This window comes from Malurus melanocephalus, unplaced genomic scaffold (genome assembly GCF_030028575.1).
Source record: "Malurus melanocephalus ecotype Western Australia unplaced genomic scaffold, MMel_1.1 scaffold_302, whole genome shotgun sequence".
NCBI classification, from domain to species: Eukaryota; Metazoa; Chordata; class Aves; order Passeriformes; family Maluridae; genus Malurus; species Malurus melanocephalus.
Window position 1 is genome coordinate 626623 of NW_026623534.1, and position 19075 is coordinate 645697.

A 19075-nucleotide genomic window follows, 5' to 3' on the forward strand; every position below is an offset into this window, starting at 1 on the left:
AGGATCTAAAACATGTACCAGCCATTCCGCAGTTACTAGGCGTTATCACAGGACTCAACAGGAATTTGCAATGAATTCAGTGTTTAGTTCACCTGGTGATGCATCTTGCTCTTACTGACTCTGAAACAAAGCCTTTGAAAAACAAATTATGTTGCAAGCTGCTTAACCTGAGCAGCGTGCTCTGGGCAATAGCCCTCCAGAATGATCAGTTTTAATTCCAATTCCATTCAGTGTGGTGAGCAGGGAAAGCTGGATAAGCTTGTCAGGGCTGCGGCTGAGACACGAGGTTAAAGAAATTGTGCTCCACAGCTCAGGGATCCGTGCATCACTTTCCCCTYTGCATACTTGGTCTGTACTGAAAGAAATCCGATGAAGCCCATTGCACTGATGAGATCTAGAGCTGTACTAAGCACAGTTTCTCTTTTCCAAGAGAACTTTTAGCAGCAAATGGACTCATGGAATGTCTGTGAGTGTGGGGTAAGCCTGGTGTTAAAAGACAGCTTTTAAAAAATGGCACCACTGCTGCAGGTATGTTGAGTATTGCTTAAAAAGGACAGCACTGTAACAGCAACCAACTCCTGTGCTCCCCGAGGTCTTAATTTTTGCACATCTTCAGTGTCTAGAAGTGTGCAGGAAGCAAAAAGGCAGCTCTGCATCAGTGCAGTTCTGCTGGCACCACTGCAGGAAAACACAGCTCATCAGACTTACCTTAACTATCTTCCAGCCTCAAGAGGTCCCACCACTTTCTTGTAAATTGAGGATATTTCACCTTCACAACTCCAGCCACCTCAGAGATATCATCAGACAAGTATCAGCCTCGAGAAGAGCATATGTACTTCTTGTTTCTTTAGCAATTTATAGAAAAGGGCCTAAAATCAGAGAGGATACCTGAAGGCAGAGAGGATAGGCTGCTCTGTTCTTAATTTTAGGCATAGAGATGTTAAGACAGCCTGTAGTATCAGGGGATTAGTATKGTTTCTTAGTGAAATTTGGCCATCTTGTCATGTTTTACAGAGCAATTACACAAATGTGATGTTGTTGAAAAAAGGGACTCTAGAGAGCCATCCGCTGCTCCAGAGCAACTCTTGGGATGTCATCCAGTTATTCCCCTGCACTTTCCACTGAAGGCTCCTATCAAAGCCTTATGAAGTCAATAAAAAACTTTTTAGCTAATGCTGGCTATTGCACAGATGAGAGACACCTCTCTGATGAGCAGACTGGGTTGCTTTGCCTTTCTTTGCCTTCRCCCTGCAAAATCAGGGATTCAGAAATGGAGGATCTCTGTGCTCCTTAAGCTTACATTGACAGTTTTGCCAAAAAGACTAAATTTAGAATTTTGTTGAACTGAGTCTTATTCCTGAGGCTTCTTATGTGCCATTTAAGCTTCTGATGGCTAAATAACAGCTGCAGTAATGTGAAGAGATTACAGAAAAGCACCAGCACTGGAACCAAAGAGGTTATCCCATGCTGCTTTTTTGCAGCTCATTTCATATCTGCCTCATGAARTTCTCTGCCTTCCTAAAATAATATGTAATTAGCATTCAAGACACATGCTTTCTACTAGCAAACGGGAATAAAGCATAGCAGAATTCTTTAAGAATGCTGATTTTTTTTTTAGTGGTTTTCTATTTTGAATCTTCAAAATGACATCTGCTTTGTGAGAGACTTAGGAATCTGGAAGGAGATTTGCAGAGGAGAATGAAATCATATCTCTGATCCTTCTGTATTCTATCAACTTCAAAATAAATACTTGTACTTGCCTTCCTGCGAAAATCAGTACAATGCCAATTCACTTTTTGACAGTTTTATATAACACCCTGCATTGTGGAAATATTTTGAAAAGTTTATTTTGGTGTTGTATTTCAATTAGGCTAATCAAAACATTTAAGCATTTTAACAAACATGACTGAATAAAACCACACATCTGTCAGAAAACACCAATGATCCACTGTAACTTCACGTATAAGGAGTTGAAGATAGCTGATAGAGTAATTCTTTAAAGATTAAAAAAAAAAAAAAAAAAGCGCATTTTTAGATAGATTACCTATTGCCAATTGCTCGAGCTCTTCATGTTTGGGACAAAAACCCTCCTTATCGGTGTGGAGATCTGAAAGGGCTTTGTTTAAGTTACATCCACTGTGATAAGTGTGTATAGAAGAGATGGCYGGGGTCTGTAGCACTCTAAGGATGCATGAAGACACAAACTTTACTCTTCTGGGCTCATCTTGAGCTCCTGGCTCTGAAATTTGGGCTGCAGGGCTGCCTGGGGCTCTTCAGAGGCTGAGAGCAGGCAGATGAGCTACCAGATCACAAGGAGTGGGCACTGATGAGTGTCTCTGGGGCCTCAGAGGTGAGGACAGAGATGTCCTGGATCTTATCTGAGTTGTCACAAAGCCACAGACCTATATCAGTGGTATGACCAAAGCTGGTGACACATGGCATCCCATGGCAGCACTGAGGGAAGAGCCAGAGGCAGCAAAGGGGCCACAAAGGTGCCTTCTCTGGTCTGATCTGATGTCCAGAGTTTGGCACCTACTGGGAGCTTGGATATGGAACACTGTAGAAGTTTATCCGGCCCTCAGGCTGGAGTTCCCACTGCTCTTCTACACAGGCACCCATAGTACTGCTGGAGGAGGTGTGAATCATGCCAAGGGGGATTATGTGGCTCCAGAGCGAGGTCCAAGGATATGGAGACCATTTAGTGTCTCCTTAGACCTGATAAAGAAGGAGAGGAATCAGGGAAGATTGGATGGATTCTGCAATTCTGAGCATTAACAAATGTTTGCAGAGCTGGGGTTGAAAACAGGGATTTGAATTCTAGGACCCTGAAATCTTTGAAGATCACAAACTGCCAGGAAAAGGCAGGATACATCTGACCAAGTAGGGAATCTTTGCCAACAAGCCGGGCAACCCGGTGAAATGAGCTTTGAACTGGGAGTGATGAGGATCAGGATGGCATGGTCCCCTTTAAGAGGTAGACTGGTTTGAAAAGCAAAGAGTGCCAGAGATGTGGAAAAGGGAGGTTTTAGTTATCCAAACAGGGCATAAGTACATCCTAAGTACATGCACACAGAGAAGAAAGTACGTACAGGATATGAAGGAAATTCTCTTARCATTTTGGGGGAAATCAGGGTGACTGAGTGCCTCTCTGCACTTCCTGTAAACTAACACATGCAGGATGAAGAGTAAACAGGACACACACCTGTGTGCAGGTGTAGGATTTACAGGATTTACAGATCTAGATTTATTTCCCTGGAATGGTGGAGATGTGGTGAGACAGCTCACATGACTGGAACAATGCAGCAGCTCAATAAAGGCTATTTTGGAAAGGACATGCCAGGATGCTGAAGAGTAGAGTTGCCCTGTACATGAAAAAGAAACAGGGATTCATGAAACTTTGCCTTGGGATGGGTGAGGAGCCAGCTGAGACCTTACAGATCTAGCTTAGAAAACAAAACAACATAAGCAACGTTCTCACAGTAGTTTTTTACAGAACTACATCAGTAAGTATTATGTGAGTCTTCTTCAGAAAAGTGCTTCACATTTGCAGGCCCTGGTCCTCATGAGAGAATAACCAACTCAATATCTTTCAATATTCTCCAGAAGTAATACTTCTAGAATATTACTTACCTCCTGAGTATACAGCAGGGTATAAGCAATCCAGAAGGTTTCAGTGATGGTGTGTGAAAGGACTAAACAAGACAAAGCCAGGCTCTTCTCAGTGATACCCAGTGAAAAGGTAAGAAGCAACAAGCACAAATTCATAAATAAAAAGCAAACTTTTTGTTTTGCTACAAGAGTGTCCAAAAAGCTGCACATGTTGCCCAGGCAAGTTGTGAAGTCTTCATCCTTGGAGATATCCAAACCCCCTCTTTGCCATATTCTAAGAAACCTGGCCTAGCTGACCCTGCTTCAAGCAGGGATTAGATTAGAAAATCCCCAGAGGTGCTGTCTGACCTCACTGACAGTATGATTCTCTGTGTCATTGTGTGGGGACAGTGGGCAATTTTTTTTTTTTTTTTTTTTCAGGAAATGCCACAGGGACTGGAGCTTTATGGTATTCACACCTAAACTGACAGACCCAGGACCTCTTCTAAGATCCCAGCTCTGTGTCCATATCCTGGCACTGGCTTGAGTTAGGGAGTGCTCCTGCATCCCCTGCCTTGATTTCTGCTGGAAGGGAGCCACACTGCAGCACAGACAGGGTTCTGTGAAGTAAATTCTGCTCTGTGCACTAATGATCTCATTTTCCTTCTAAACCAGGAAGGTTTATAGGAGATCTTGCTTGTCTTACGCAGTGCAATACAATTTCCTTGAAAATCCCAGCTGGAGAGGCAGAAAGAGAAAATTCCTACGCAGCTCTGTTTCATCCCACAGAGGMATTGACAAGGCTGAGAGTCTAAGATGAGCCCAACACAGACAGAAGAGCACCAGACTGAAGCACACGCAGCAACCAGAAAGCTGACAAGCTGTTGCATTTTGTAGCAGATGCAGCTCTAACAGGGTATGTGGCTTCATTCCTAGATATAATGAGTTGCAAACGCACACTGGGAATGCTGTTTTTGTTCAAAAAATATCTCCTCAGTTAATATACAATATGTGCACTGGATGAATGTGTGCTTCTATTCCCATAAAGCAGTGAGAGATCACAGAGAGGAGCTGTCACACTTTACTGGGCTGATACTGATTATTTTGGCTGTTCATATCATTGCTGTCTATTCCTCTTCWGAACAATACCGTTGAAAAGCTAATACTCAGAAAGCGAATTAAAGGATGTCTCTTCTAACTCAAGAAGTACAGTTCCAGGCTGCTTAAAGGGATGAATATTTTCTGCCTGAAGTTCAAGCTGGTGGGATGTACTCACACTTTCCATGCAAAAGTCTGAAGATTAAGTCACGTACGCACCAAAATGMAGAGTTGTACAGATCAGATATGTCTATTCTGTGTACACAAGCAAGGTAGCAGAAAGCAGAGAGAACAGTAACCACATAAACTGGGAGCTCCAGAATGGGTTAAATCTCATCAAGAGGGTGCACAGAGAGAAAAATTCTTCCTTCAAAACAACACAAAGGCAAGAATGGAAGATCAAGTAGCAAACAGATAAGGCAAATTCACTAAGTAAACATGAACACGTATCAGGGCAAATAAACAGCACACTCAGGCAGATATCCAAGCACGTATGTAATGCTGTCAACTTCATTTTGCATCATTAACATATGAATGACAAGCTTCACAAGCATCAAAGACTATGTGCTCAAAGTAAATTAAGTTTCTGATATGGAATGCAATGAAATATGAAGGAAGAATTGCTACTAGAAACAATGGTGGTGAGAAGAATTAAGTATGTACACATTGTGTTTAATATCAAAGGGGTAATAAAATAGCAAATTAGGAAAAGTTACTTTTTTTTTTCCTGCAGTTTGAGGGTCCGAAAAGTTCTCATGCTAATCAGGAAAGCCCACTAGACTGCAAGCATGTTCTCAGCTGCAACCTCCATCTCAATGAATAGGAAAATAATTTGAGGCAGCAGCAGTATARAGAGACAAGGCTGTGATCGTAAACTTGTTTGCAATGTCACCATTAGTGTTTGGGTATTTAATTTTTTATTAACTTTTGTAAGCTAGTAATGACAGAATTAGGCTTGCAGTCTTTGACATAGGATGTCACTTTTTCTGCTGCCACAACAAATTGCAGAATCATGTGCCTGTTGAAGGTGCTGAAAGGATCAAAGTGGGTGCAACTTCCTTGTCAGAAGCAACTTTTAAAATCAGCTTCTTAAGGACATTCCTCCTGCTGTGCCCTTTATTCCAACTATATTTTGCATTTAATGCTGCTGGCTGACCCATCTTGTGGCTTGCCAGTGGACTCTGAATCAGATTAAATGGTCTATCCAGTGTAAATGAGAAAGATGAAAGAGGAATAAACTAGGTAAACATTTAAATTCRTAGTCTAGGGTTACTTAAATTCACTGATAGCTCAAAGAATGAAAACAAGTGTGTTTTTCTACCTAAAGCTCCTTCTGATTCTGAGAGAGGGAAAGGAATAAAGTGATTTCAGGAGAGAACTTTTTTTTCTTAAACTTGGAGAACTTATTAAGAAGATGAAAAAGAAACRACAACAAAGCAAAGTTTACAAGGCAAAGAACTCAACCATATTTATAGACAACCTGCAACAAACGTAGGCACAGATACATTATCAGAGTATATTTATTTGTATGATTTTWTATGATAAGTGCAGCATATCATGCTCATCTGCAGTACCCCTACCTCGTGCAATTTACTGCACACATCATGTCCTAAGGATGAATCAAAGTGAAGTGGATCTTCCACCATCTCTGGCTGGTTTCTGAGAACAGCGTTCACTATGTCAAACAGGTCGAAAATTTCCAGAAGAGAAACTGTCTTCCTGATTAAGTCCCTGGACCATCACCTTGATCTCTGATTCTTTTCACTGTCTAAATCATAGTTTTTCTGTGTGATACTGATCACAGCATTTGTGCAAACTCTTTCTCTGTGATCACTCTGGYTTCATTTTCTGAGTGCCCAGTCTGCAACACACTGGAGTATTGGACTCATAATTGCAAAAGTTTGATGTGAATTGTGCTCTGAAAAAATAAAAGGCAGCAGAATGCACAGAAAAAAAAAAAATAGGCTCTGTTCTTGAAAACCAGCCTCTAAAAATGAACTGATAGAGGGCAATTTYGGCTTTAGTGTCGGTGAATTTGTTCCCAATTTGTAAACCTGAGACACTGTCCTATTGCCTGGCTGAAGTGTTGTAAAAACAAATTCATTATTATCTAAAAAGAAGACACAGATATCAGAATCAGATTGAAGACCCAGAAAAAGAAATCAATTACTGCTCAGTGCAGCTTTTGGATATTAAGCATTGAATGATGTATGGGACCATTCACAAAATAATGAATAAAAGAGGCTGTGGATTAAAGAGTTTGTTGTAGTGCATGTACACAGTTGGCAAGACTGGAGGKTACTTTAACTGGGTATTTCCTGGCTGTCAAGCTTCACCAATCTTTCCAGGCAAGATTTTGTATTTTATTCAGAGATATTTATATACTTGTAAAGCCAGCAATATCAATCCCCACTACATGGATAAGAAATTGATCTAGGCCATGTGAATCCAGATAGAGGAAAAAGGTCTAAATAAATTGGAAAATTATAGTATTTTTTTAGAGTAAATAAATTTCTCAGATTAGCCAGGTTAAGGGGACATTTAGAGAATAATTATTTTAAGATTCTCAGATGTCAGCTACACAAAACATGCCCTGGGCATGCACTATGATACTCTTTTTTCATGGTACCCTTATTAGGTTTTTCATATCTGAAGAAATGCTGGTCATTACACAAGATTTTGAACCATTGTATAGTTCACACAACATACTCCAAAGAAGAAAAGGGCTCCAGATAATATTTTTCATCTGCTTTTCTCTATTTGCTTCTCCCTGAAATCGAGTCAGAGCTTATTTTCAAAGCCTTTGATAGATTACAACAAAATTTATTCTCAAACAAGTCTCATTTGTTTGATGCCCTTGGCCATTTTTGAATTTTCTTGCAAGAAATGACACGTTCATATGCATGGACCAGAGGCTCAGCAGATGTCTCAGCAGATCCAGATCTGAAGTGCATGTCCTTTCAGAAGGCGTGCAAAATTTTCCATTTTTTATGCACAACTATCTAAACTTGGTGTAACTGCCTGTCCACTGCATCATTACCATTTTTGTTAAAAGCAAATGTATTTCTAAGTCTGAAGCTAAAGTGMACCATGAGATAAAATGTGGATTTTGGGAATGGTATGATAATTACACAGCAGCAAGCTGAATATCAGAGTGATGAGCCCTGTTTCACTGTGTCAGGACTGAAGAAATCAGGCAAAAATGAGATGGGCTACCTCACCCCATATGAGAGCACTCAGAACAAATCTGCTTATGTTTGGCACTCAGGTAATATCACAGTRGCTAGGGAAAGGCTTCTGAGCTGTGATATAAAAAAAATAAACTGAACAAGATCCATTTTTCTCCAGCTGAAAAGAAACTCACATCAAAAGGGCAACAAATCTCTGTTTCAGAGTTTCTCATAGTCCTTGCCATGATGTTAAAACTCATGTTTGATCAATAGAAAATAAATAAATAAATCAGCATTTTTGATATGCCTGTTAATTTTCTCCTCTTTTTTTTTATTTTTTTATTTTTTTATTTTTTTATTTTTTTTTATTTTGGATTTGCTTATGCATTTACACCTGATTATTTTCTTTACAGAGCTTTTTATTTGATGTTCTGTTTTCTCTGCTGAAGTTCAGGCATACGCAGTACCTGTTTCATTAGTGTCACTCAACTTTTCATTAGACAAAGAAAATGAGGCTCTACAGCATTCAAGGAAGAGACCAATAAAGATACATTACTGTCACTTCACTCAATAAGAGCAGATGGGTCATAATAGTAGGGCTGATACCAGTACATTTGTGGAGTGATTTGTTCTTATCAGGCAGTTAATGAAATGAATTTCTATCATAGCATCTTTAAAATATAATACTCTCACAACTATCTTTAAAGACCTATTTTGAACCAAATATGTTATCTATCAAAATATTCATTAAAATTAGGTGCAGGCCTACAGGAAGAGACAGATTAAATCATTGAGGCATCTGGGCCTCTTATTCCTCTAATGTGACCTCATTATATCGTAATTTGTTATTGCAGAAATTTAATTTTCTGATGCCATGGAATTATTGAGGGTCTTCCCATTTCCAGCATTTTYACTCTACCTAATTGTAAACTTCAAGATCATTTGGTATTTGATACTGTTTGGCTCCAAGATTGAATAGGAAACCGATAGCCTGTAAATGAGGAAGCACTTAATGAGGAAAACGTGATGATATCTATTGACTACATTCTAAAATAAGATAAATAAATAACAATTTCACTTGAGATGCCCTCAACTTCTCCCTGACACATTTATTAACTCTGTTCAGAGCAGATGCTTCGTTGCCTCAATATCAAGTAAAGGGGCAGATTCAAGGGAGTAACCGCAGCCACGAGCCTACCAACCCTACCACTGAGCAGTCACTGATCCCATGGTATGAAGAAATTACCTGATCTCAAATCCTGGCAGCTGCTCTTTAAATATCACAGGAGTGACGTGACAAGCACTTTGGCTAGGACATGCACCCCTAAGACTTTTTCATATGCTTTCAGGGTTCTTCACAGGACACTCTTCCCCTCTGCTGAAATATATTGGAAAAATAAATTACTTTCATGGCACTCTATTAATCCTCCCCATTTGAGGCATGASAGTGGAAGACTTCAAATTTTCCAGGAATTCATGACCAAAGTTCTATCACCTACCTGTTCTTCATGGCAGAAAATCTCATGTGAACAATACGACAACATTGCCCTGCAAAGAAGGTTCTGTAAGTTTTGGATTCTGCACGGCTGCTGCATGTGGGACAAAACCCCAAAAACCCCTGTTAATGCACATAGCTCTGGATTCAAAGACATAACAAACTGGGGTAGAATAAAGAGAAGCACATACCCTCAGTGAATGATATTCCAATGKTCCTCTAATTTCCCACATCAGTCACAAAATGCACTTCAAGGGTTTAATGATCAAAATTAGTGCTTGATCACTCTGAGACAGCTACTCCTGCTGCTCTGAAGTTTGAAAAAATCTTGTGCTAGTCCAAGTCAGAGAAGAATTTCCCCTTCAGGTTTAAAACCAAAATAWCCTTAATTAAGCAATTAATTTTTGTTAATCAGGCATAAGCAACTGAACTGAGTTCTCTACAAGTATGGCAATAAGAAGAATGCCTTCAAACTTCATGCAGCTTTCTCATGTACTAATTTACATATATACTTGTGAAGGCTAAAATTAAAAATGTTWAGACAGTTCTAAATCAACAGAGAGTGGGTTAGCATCAATATTCATGTGCAAAATTTGGCCAAGGTATTTAGCTTCATTTTCTACAAATAGWTCAACTTCTAATTCTTTAGCAAGTGAATGAAAATGCCTATGCAATGATGTTTCAGATTACAAAAGAATTCTCAATACAGACGTTACTTCATAACCTCAATACACAGAATAATCATCTCAAATGTTCAAATTTTTTAAATGAAAACAGAAATCTTTAATTTTTTAGTCTGCAAGTGGATACAGGAATTCTAGAAGACGTTAAAAATAAGAAAAAACAAAATCCAAAGGACAACTCCCTGAGGTAACTTCTGAAGTGTGTTTAAGTAAAACCACTTTTCTTAATTATCTAGTAGCTCAATAATCTAATACTTATYAATTTCAGTAAAACCATAGATATTGCTTGAAACACAAACCCCATTTTTAATCAGTGAAAATGGCCATTTGTCGCAAAGGTTTTTTCACTAATAACTTTGCATTCTTATTAGCAATGTGGATTTATAGGAAAATCAAAACTATATTAATTATACCATATCCTCATTATATATTAATAGACTCMGAAACCAAACATTTTGTGCCTTGCAGACTGAGGTGTAATATTTATATGAGGCTTTGCAGCAGCAGCCAATGTGGCACTCAGCTCTAATGCTCCTACTTTAGAGTATTGACTTGGTGCCCCTGGGACCCATGAGCTCAGATCCAGCAGGGAATGCAGATACGCTGCATTGAGCCTCCAGAACAGTGCCTTGGGGTTTGTCACTTCTCATCAGGGGCCAAATCCTGTCAATGGGTGCAGTTTGTATTTTGAGACAWCAGTTTCTGAGTGCAACATGTGTGTCCTTTGTCTGTTCCAGGCAAGGCTAGGGAATTCTCATACTTTGATGGGAGAGGGACCTGAGAGGGCGCAGCCCCTCAAGGCCAGAAACACACAGCTCTTTGAACACACACATGCACACAGAGCTCTGAGCTGAAGCAATARATCATCCTCAGGACAGGAATGCTGCTGCTTGCACTGCACACAAGGTATTTGCCCCACAGGAAAGCCTGGTTGCTTTGGCAGCTGAAGGGATCTGGTGTTTGGGTTGTTTTCTGGGTATAAGCTGAGAGCAGAAAGGCTGATCAATTGCATCTCCATGACAGCAGCCTTCATAGAGCAACTGCTTCAGTCAGATGTCAGACTTGTGACATTGCTTGGGCATCGATGGCTGCTGTAATTTAACTGAGTTTGCTGCTTTTGGATCTATTTGTTATGCGGTCCAAATTGTTTATTTTGAAGACTGCTAAAGATGGCTGAAGCTGCCAGACAGACAAACTCCATTAATGTCCTATGAATCTTARCCATGCTGATTTACCCTTCCAAGGATTTCTGTGCTCATCCCAGCCCCAGGACGGTCCATCGAGAGAGATCTTCTTCAAAAGGGCCTAAGGGGAAACCACTGAGTGATGTGGAAGAGCACAGAGGTCTCGTAACAGAACCACTCCCATAAAGTTTGCCCCACAAGAGTCACACAAGGGAATGGCACCCATTGGCTCTCCCTGTCGTATCCTTTCCATGTTTGCCACATTCCTGGGCCACCATAACTTTGTGAGACCTCAAAGGAAGGAGAGGTCAAGAATAAGATCAAGTCCTTCTAAACCCAGGAGATTTGAGAAAAGGCAGTGATAATGTTGGAGTCTCTGTGGGGCATGAGCCAACTGGAAATCTCCTCCTACCACACCCTTGGGTGTCACCTCATTTGTAGGTGACACCTGACAACCGTTGCTCAGGTAGAGGTTTCAGCTCTCTCCCTTACAAAGCCCTAACCCAAATAGCAAATAGCAAACCAGGGAGTGATGCCCCTGCAAGGAGAGCTAATTCCTCCCTCCCACAAAGGAAATGGCAGATCGTCATGCCTGGTGACTGCTCTTTGTCTCTTTTTAGCTTTTCTAAGTTCATTTTCTTGACTACTCCATCCTCATAAGTGTTTGCAGCTCAAGCTGTGTCATCTGAATATGTCATTAGTCACTGAATAGCCGAGTGGGGAACAGTCAGCTGGGGACRATTCAGAACTATATAGTACTGATCTCTGCCCTCTGTGGATTATAAGCATTTTCCTAAGTGCCTCTAATTTTAATCTCCCAAGCTGTGGCTTRTACAAAAATATATTCAATGGTCTCCTCTCTAGTATAATATCTTTATATTAAGGATTTTTTCTTTCACCTCAGGAAATCAGCTTTGTGGCAGACCATCTCATTTAAAATCTAGTTTAACCACAGTGGCATTTTTCTGTGTAAAATTGGAAGTACCACAGGTGATAGATTCAGCTTTTGCCTCTATCAGGTTACAAGTGTTAGAGATGGAAAAAATAGTTTTGACACAYATTGTGGAAGTTCAAATCTTTTCAGTTAGTAAAAGTAAGTAATTTACTTCTGTCTGTAAGTAATAATTATCTGTATAGAAACCATAGTGATGGAGAAAGACAGCTCAGCAGGGTAAAAGGAGAATGAGAAATCTTTGGATTTTCTGAAAGCACTCTAAAGTATCAGTAAGCAATCTGTCTCTGTGCACACAGGTTAAAATGGAATTCCTGCCACTGTGCACACAGGTTAAGAACACAATAGGGAAATAGATAAAAAGTTCAATAAAAATAAAGCAGACACAAGCAGAGCATGGATGACTCTCTTCTGATCCAGGTAAAGCCAGCGGTTAAAGACAGGATGCAGCTGCAAGGAACAGGAAATGGATATGGGGACAGAGTCAACTTTGGATTTAATGCCAGTCTCAGGAGAGTCAGACTGGTTTAGGTTTTCTCTGGGGCTTTGCAATGATCAGACTTTGTGACAGTGTGAAAACATCAGGGCAGATGTGAATGAGTCAGACCAAAGATTCAGAGATATGGGTCAGATGCTTCTGCCTAGGTCCTGGCTGAACTTATGTCCTTGTTTGTTCATTTCTGCAYTTCCCACCCCAAGAAAAGAACCTTTTCATGGGCTTCCCTGTGGCTGCTGACCTACACTTCCAGGTTGAAGAAGTTCAGTGGCTCCCGGTGACCATGGGGACTGTTCTCAGTTCCTTGCTTTGCTGTGTGCTAGGACAGATCACCACTGTGTAATTTCTACCAGGTCCATGGATGACTTTCAAGGAGCTTATTTTGAGAAGGCAATCATGGCCTTCTCTTTTTTCCTTTTTTCACCCTCTGCACTGGTTTGCTTATTCAGCAAATACTCAATTCAGTCATGCATCTTTCAGACAGGAATTGCAGTTTCAGAGGCTGGGAAGCCAGTAGAGACACCAACCACAAGCAGAARYTCATGGAAAAGCMTTCAGAAATGGAGCAAGTAACAGCWTTTYTCAACTATTCACTGTCTGATRYTTCTCCCTGYGCTTTCTCCCAAGTGTATWTTTTTTTTCTTATTRTGTCATGAGCATTTTTTCTTCAGTAGACACTCTCAATTTTTTAATAAATCATTAATCCATCCTTTGAGCTTTCTGTTCAGTGCATTAACCAAAACAAACCACTGCCAAGGCTTCCTCCATGCATTGTTTCTGATCAGCAGTACAGCTTCATCTGCACTCAGAGCCCTGAGCACTGTGCCTCCCCTATCAGCCATTTCAGACAGGAGCGAAAACACACCCTATCCGCCTATGATATCCTCTTTATTTCCTTGTTGCAGCCCTTTTCATTTCTCCCTGGCTGTTCTCTGACAGCTGCAGCCCAGGCTCCAATCTGCTGCAGGTGGCTCTTTTTGCCCTTCAGGCTTTCTTCACCATTGTGATGCATTAATGAAGTAGAGCTCCCTGTCAGACTTCATCAGCAGTCTTGTGAAGGCAGAATGAAATCACTTCTATTGACCCACTGGCATATTTATAGGCTCCTTCYTTTTTGCTGAGTATGGCAGTTATCACCTTTCCATGCCCATGTTGTGTTTATTCAGCAGAAAGCTAAATCACATCTGTGCACAAGTGGAACATTAATCAGTAAACGTGAGCCACTCATAAAGACTGCTGAACCTATCTAATTACCAGATCTGGGACAGCTCACAGCTCCTACCCCTCGGAGGGGTTCGCAACCCCATCAATCCCTGGGCCCCTAAATGGAGACCAGCAAGCTCAGGGACTTTTTCAGCTCTCTTCTTGCTAGACTGTCCCCAGAAAGCAGCATTTTAAAGTTTTCCTAGGCTTGCTCCTGATATTTCTTTTTTCTCCCGCAGAAAAAGCAACAAACCCACTTCAGAGAAATCCTTTTCAGTTTTGTTGTTGGATTTGGGTTATTTTGCTCTCTCTCTGTTTTCCCCTTTCTCAGTACCAAAATTGCTAATTACCAAACACCCTCCATGTTATTGGGGTTGGAGTTTATTATTTAAGTTTGTACTATATTACTAGATGAAGCATAATACTACATCAATATGGTAATATTTTCAGTAATTATGCATAAAGCAAAGCATTCATTAAACTGTGTGTGAAAAGAAGTCATGCTGTATGCACGTGTACAATGGGGAAAAAGGTGCTGTCAGACAAAGTTTGTATCATTTTTTGATGAAACTCCGAATTTGGTTGCCCAGGATTTCTCTATGAGTAGATATATGTTAGTTTCTAAAAAACTTCTGACTCAGTCTTGCTGCATTCTGATGAAATTAGCAGCTCACCATGAGTTTCAATTAATACTTTGTTTTCTGAAATTTTTATGAGCCTCATCTAGAACAGATTAAATGGCTTAAAAGTGGTAATTCTACAAATCTTTAAAAAGAGAAGCGTCATCTTCTGGGGATATTTCCAGGCAGTAATCTTTTCTTAGTCCAGTGCTATRTTCAACAGTCAAAAGGAAAATCTTGGAGGAAGATTTTGCCAATGATATAAATATCTGTGGAGTAATTAAAAAGGACATCCATTTCAAAGAGAAAAATGGCTTATTTTAGGAACACGCATTTTTAAAAAAACTAAATCTAAGAATCAGGATTACAGATGGCATTTGTAAGAAACAAAAGCACTTAAGGAAAGGACTTTGGGGTTAGGAAAACCAAAACAGTCCTTCATTGCAGCAGAGGATGTGGGCCCTGACTGAGGGATGAAGGGAACATCAGTTAGAAAGTGAGAGTGGTTTATTCCACAGTGACATAATTAGCAAAATCCTCTAACTGCTAATGGCTTCTAARTTTATCATATGTGAGAATGTAAAAGGAGAGCTCCGAGAAGCTGTTTCAGTTACTAGAATGTCTGATCACTGTGAGAAGCTAAAGGTGCTCAGTTTAGTGTATACCATCCGGAAGGAAATATGATCAKGTAATTACTCAAAGAGGATGTAGATTTCACATCTAGTAAAATTATTTAGCTAAGRAGATGAAAATACAGCAAGAGGCTGAGCTTGGTTACTTCAGCTGAATTAATGCAGTATTGAAATAAGATCCAAGATAATTTTAAAATAAWGGAAAACAACAATTGAGACAAGCTACCTGGGTTTACATTGGTTTCTTTGTCACTTATTTAAACCAAAGATAGTAAATCGTCCAAAAATAGAGACCATATTTCAGCTAAAAGTTATGAAATTTGATAGAGAAATCATTTTGTATAATTTTAGGTTCGATTTTTATATATCCAAGTAGGTAATAACTCAGATCCTTTGGGGCTGGCCTTTTCCTACTGAASAGTGATCTGTCTTCATGTCCGCTAATGGGCCTCACTTGAACTCTTGAAAATTTTAGTAATGGCAAAACGGATAATTAAAATTTTAGGGGCTTACCTATGCTATTAAAGGAAATTATTAAGCCTGGGAGGACATAGMTGAGAAATTAATATTCACATCATTAGGATACAGGTCAATGGAGATCAGTTGCAAGAATCATGTAAATAGTATACAGCCAGAAATTGAAGAAACTCAAATGTAGGATATTGAAATAATTGCTTAATGGGTATGCTGTCTTCTTTAATTTACCTGACAGMAGTTTTAAGGAAACCCATGGTTCTAATAGCAGAGCTAGAAACACAGAGAAATTCTTATCAGCATCTTTATTATCTCTGTATTGAGTTGAACTCTTAGCTCTTTTCACCTGAAGAGCATGACACCTCGTCCTCATGAACTCTTCCTGATTAATCTGTTGTTTTAGTCACATAGCCATAATTTGTTTCTTTTTCTAAAAAGTATCATTCGACTGTAGTCAGAAAATAGCAGATGACCATGCTCCATCTAAAGTTCTCTTCCAAATATCCATTGCTGRTGATTTAAGACTGATAGATTTATAKAAGWGTTYCTCACTATTAGTGTTTATTTAGCAGGTCTTATTTTGTTCACCCACAGAACAAAACAGTGGTCTTGCCTTTGAGCTACACCAGCTCAACTAATTTTTCAGACTTCAGTTCTGTAAAAAGCTTTAGATATTTCCTCATAAAAGTAAGATAGAAATCCAAGTTAAGCCTTTATTTATGGCATCTGAAATCTTTCAAAGACAATAGCCCACTAAGTATGAATTAACAAATCTTTATTATCTTGTTGTGAGAACCAAGATTATTCYAAGAAAAGCCAAATGAAACTAGATCTTCCTCTGGGATCTCAGTACTGAAAAGCAGCTCATCATGTATGAGGAATTGATTATGCTGTGTTGAAACAGAATGAAAAAAAAATCAAACAATGCAGATATTTTCTGCTGGGAAAAGGAACAGCACTTTGCAAGTCGCCTGTGATCTCAGCATCCATGTCCTCTATATATAAGATACTTTGACTGCCTGCTCCCACTGGTGAGGGCCTATTTAACAGTGGAACAGATACAACCAAAGATTATTTATGTTCTCTTTCCTAGAAGATAACAGAGGGCAGACTGTGTCTATATGAATGTGTACAGTACAGCTATAGAATCAGAASCATGGAAATCTCTTTACTAACATATTAGTGTGCAACACAGCCACCACGAAACCGGCAAAGACCTCTGTTTCATTATAAACTCTCCCAAAGGCAATGTCAACTAATTCAGCCTTCAAGCAGCGAGGATGTCAGGGAGGCAGAGAAGGCTCCAAGTGAAGACAACTATTTCAAGAAATCCTCATTTCTCCATAGATCTAAATATCATAGAACTGTAGAATTATTAAGGTTGGGCAAAAACCGCTAAGATCGTGAAATCCAATTGTTAACCCAGGACCACCATGTTCTCCTCAAAACTGTATTCCCAGGTGCCACATCCACACATTTCTGAACACTTCCAGTGACAGTGATTCCACCACTTCTTTGCGCAGCCTGTTCCAATGCCTGACCCCAAATTTAGTAAATAATTTTTTCTAATATCAAACCTAAAATTAACTTTGGCCCAGCTTGAGGCCAGTTACTCTTGTCCTGTCACTGCTACCTTCAAGAAGAGCCTGACCCCCACCTGGCCACARCCTCCTTCCAGGTATTTGTAGAGAGATRAGATCTCCCCTGAGCCTCCTTTTCTCCAGGCTAAACAYCCCCARCTCCCTCMGCTGCTCCTTATCAGAYTCATTCTCCAGACCCTTYSCCAGCTCCACTGCCCTTCTCTGGACTCACTCCAACACCTCAATGTCTGTCTCGTAGTGAGGGGCCCAAAACTGAACACAGGGTTTGAGGTACAGACTCACCTTGCTGAGAGCAGGTCTGAATGGAGTCCTTGTATCCAGATATGCCACAGCTTTGGGATTGTGTGAAATCCTTCCACTGCACACTTTCAGAAGAACACCACTGAAGAGTTACTGAGATCACATTTTCCCAGGCTCACCATGCCCAGCTACCAAGACAAGGGTGAGTGTACATATGTACCTGCCCACAGCAGCTCAAGTTCTCTTCTGCCCTGCTGCCTCCCACTTTCCAACATGCTCTGGCACTATGAATTCAACATCTCCCCTCTTCCCTACAGTTTCAAGAGAACTGGAGACTCAGAGGGTGTTTTCTTTGTCCTCATTTAATTGCTTTGTCTCTGCCTTCTGTCTTTTAAAAATATGTCACAAAAAAAGAAAAAACTTTAGTGAGGGCTCATAATTCTCAAGATTAAGTGACTGGATTTATCTTGTCAACACTCATTTATGCTGTGTGCAGTRTCCTACAGATAGTTTGCATGGCCTYGGCTCAGAAGATCTGGTATTCCTGATGCCCCAGTGACTGCCCTGCCCAATTCATCCTGGTTGCTATTACAGGATGCAGCACCTTTTTATAGCTCAGCATCTTTCACAGACTCTTGCAAAGCCCACGAACTTTAACATTTCTATTATCAGTGTACATATTCCTCATAACATCAGCTCTTCAAAGGGCAGCTTTTCTTCGATGTCGTGTTGACTGAACTACCCTTGTCCTACGAAGTCAGATTGCTGCTGAGACAGTGAGGGTTAATGCCATACGAGGTATTTTGACTACAAGGGGGAAAGGGTGGAGGTAGAAGGGATGGGAAGAAGAAGAAGAGAAAAGAATAGCAAAATTTGACAAATGCTTTTCTCAGCATTATGTCAAACATGTTTACAGAACTGCACAATTAATAAAAAAAAACCTGCGCTAGAGTCTCTAATTACTATTCTACACAGGGCGGAACACTTCTTCATTATCCCTTTTTGAATTGATTGTGTACATCAAACAGTCAAGATATAAATAAAATATGCCTGCATGCATAATACCCTCACATTAAAGCARAAGGCAATTAACCTATGATTTTTCATTAATTAAATTAAAATAGCCCTATGAAAATGTCTCAAATCAAAACAAGTTCCTTACAGAGTATTTTTTTCTTGCCATGATGCATAGACCCTGCTTGTAAAATCATTGGTCCAATGAAATCCCAATGAACCTCCCCAGTTTCATCAAAGYCTACTAATTTTCTTCTGTGGCTGCATTGTTCAAAGTGCTAATCCCAAATACAATATTGGTTTTATTTTTCGATCTTTAAAGTAATATTTACTGATGCTYACTCACTGTTTAACATATTGTTTACATTTTATTTTTGCTAATTATATCAATGTGCTTTGCAGAATTACAGTACATATTGATCTGATCAGAAATTTGGCAAATAAGATTTAAAGAGAGGGTCACTTCTTTGCTCTTAAATATATATAGACAACAATAAACTCAATTTGTGTAAGGTTTTTTTAGTGCTTTATGGCTATGTCCAGTTAACTGAGTTCAGTTTATGTCACCACAGAGAGGTAAGAGTCAGTCTGCTTTTTGCTCCAAACACCAACATATTCCTTTCCA

The 19075-nt window shown here is 39.8% G+C and overlaps 1 protein-coding gene across 1 annotated transcript in view; it reads left to right on the top strand.

Annotated features, from left to right (window-relative positions):
* The first annotated feature begins 355 nt into the window (after positions 1 to 355).
* Positions 356 to 19075, top strand: part of LOC130579945 (zinc finger CCHC domain-containing protein 2-like) — a 110835-nt gene continuing 92115 nt past the window's right edge. Inside the window, exon 1 of the mRNA XM_057377152.1 lies at positions 356 to 361. The gene's annotated coding sequence lies outside the window, so the exon portion shown is untranslated. The remainder of the gene's footprint in view (positions 362 to 19075) is intronic.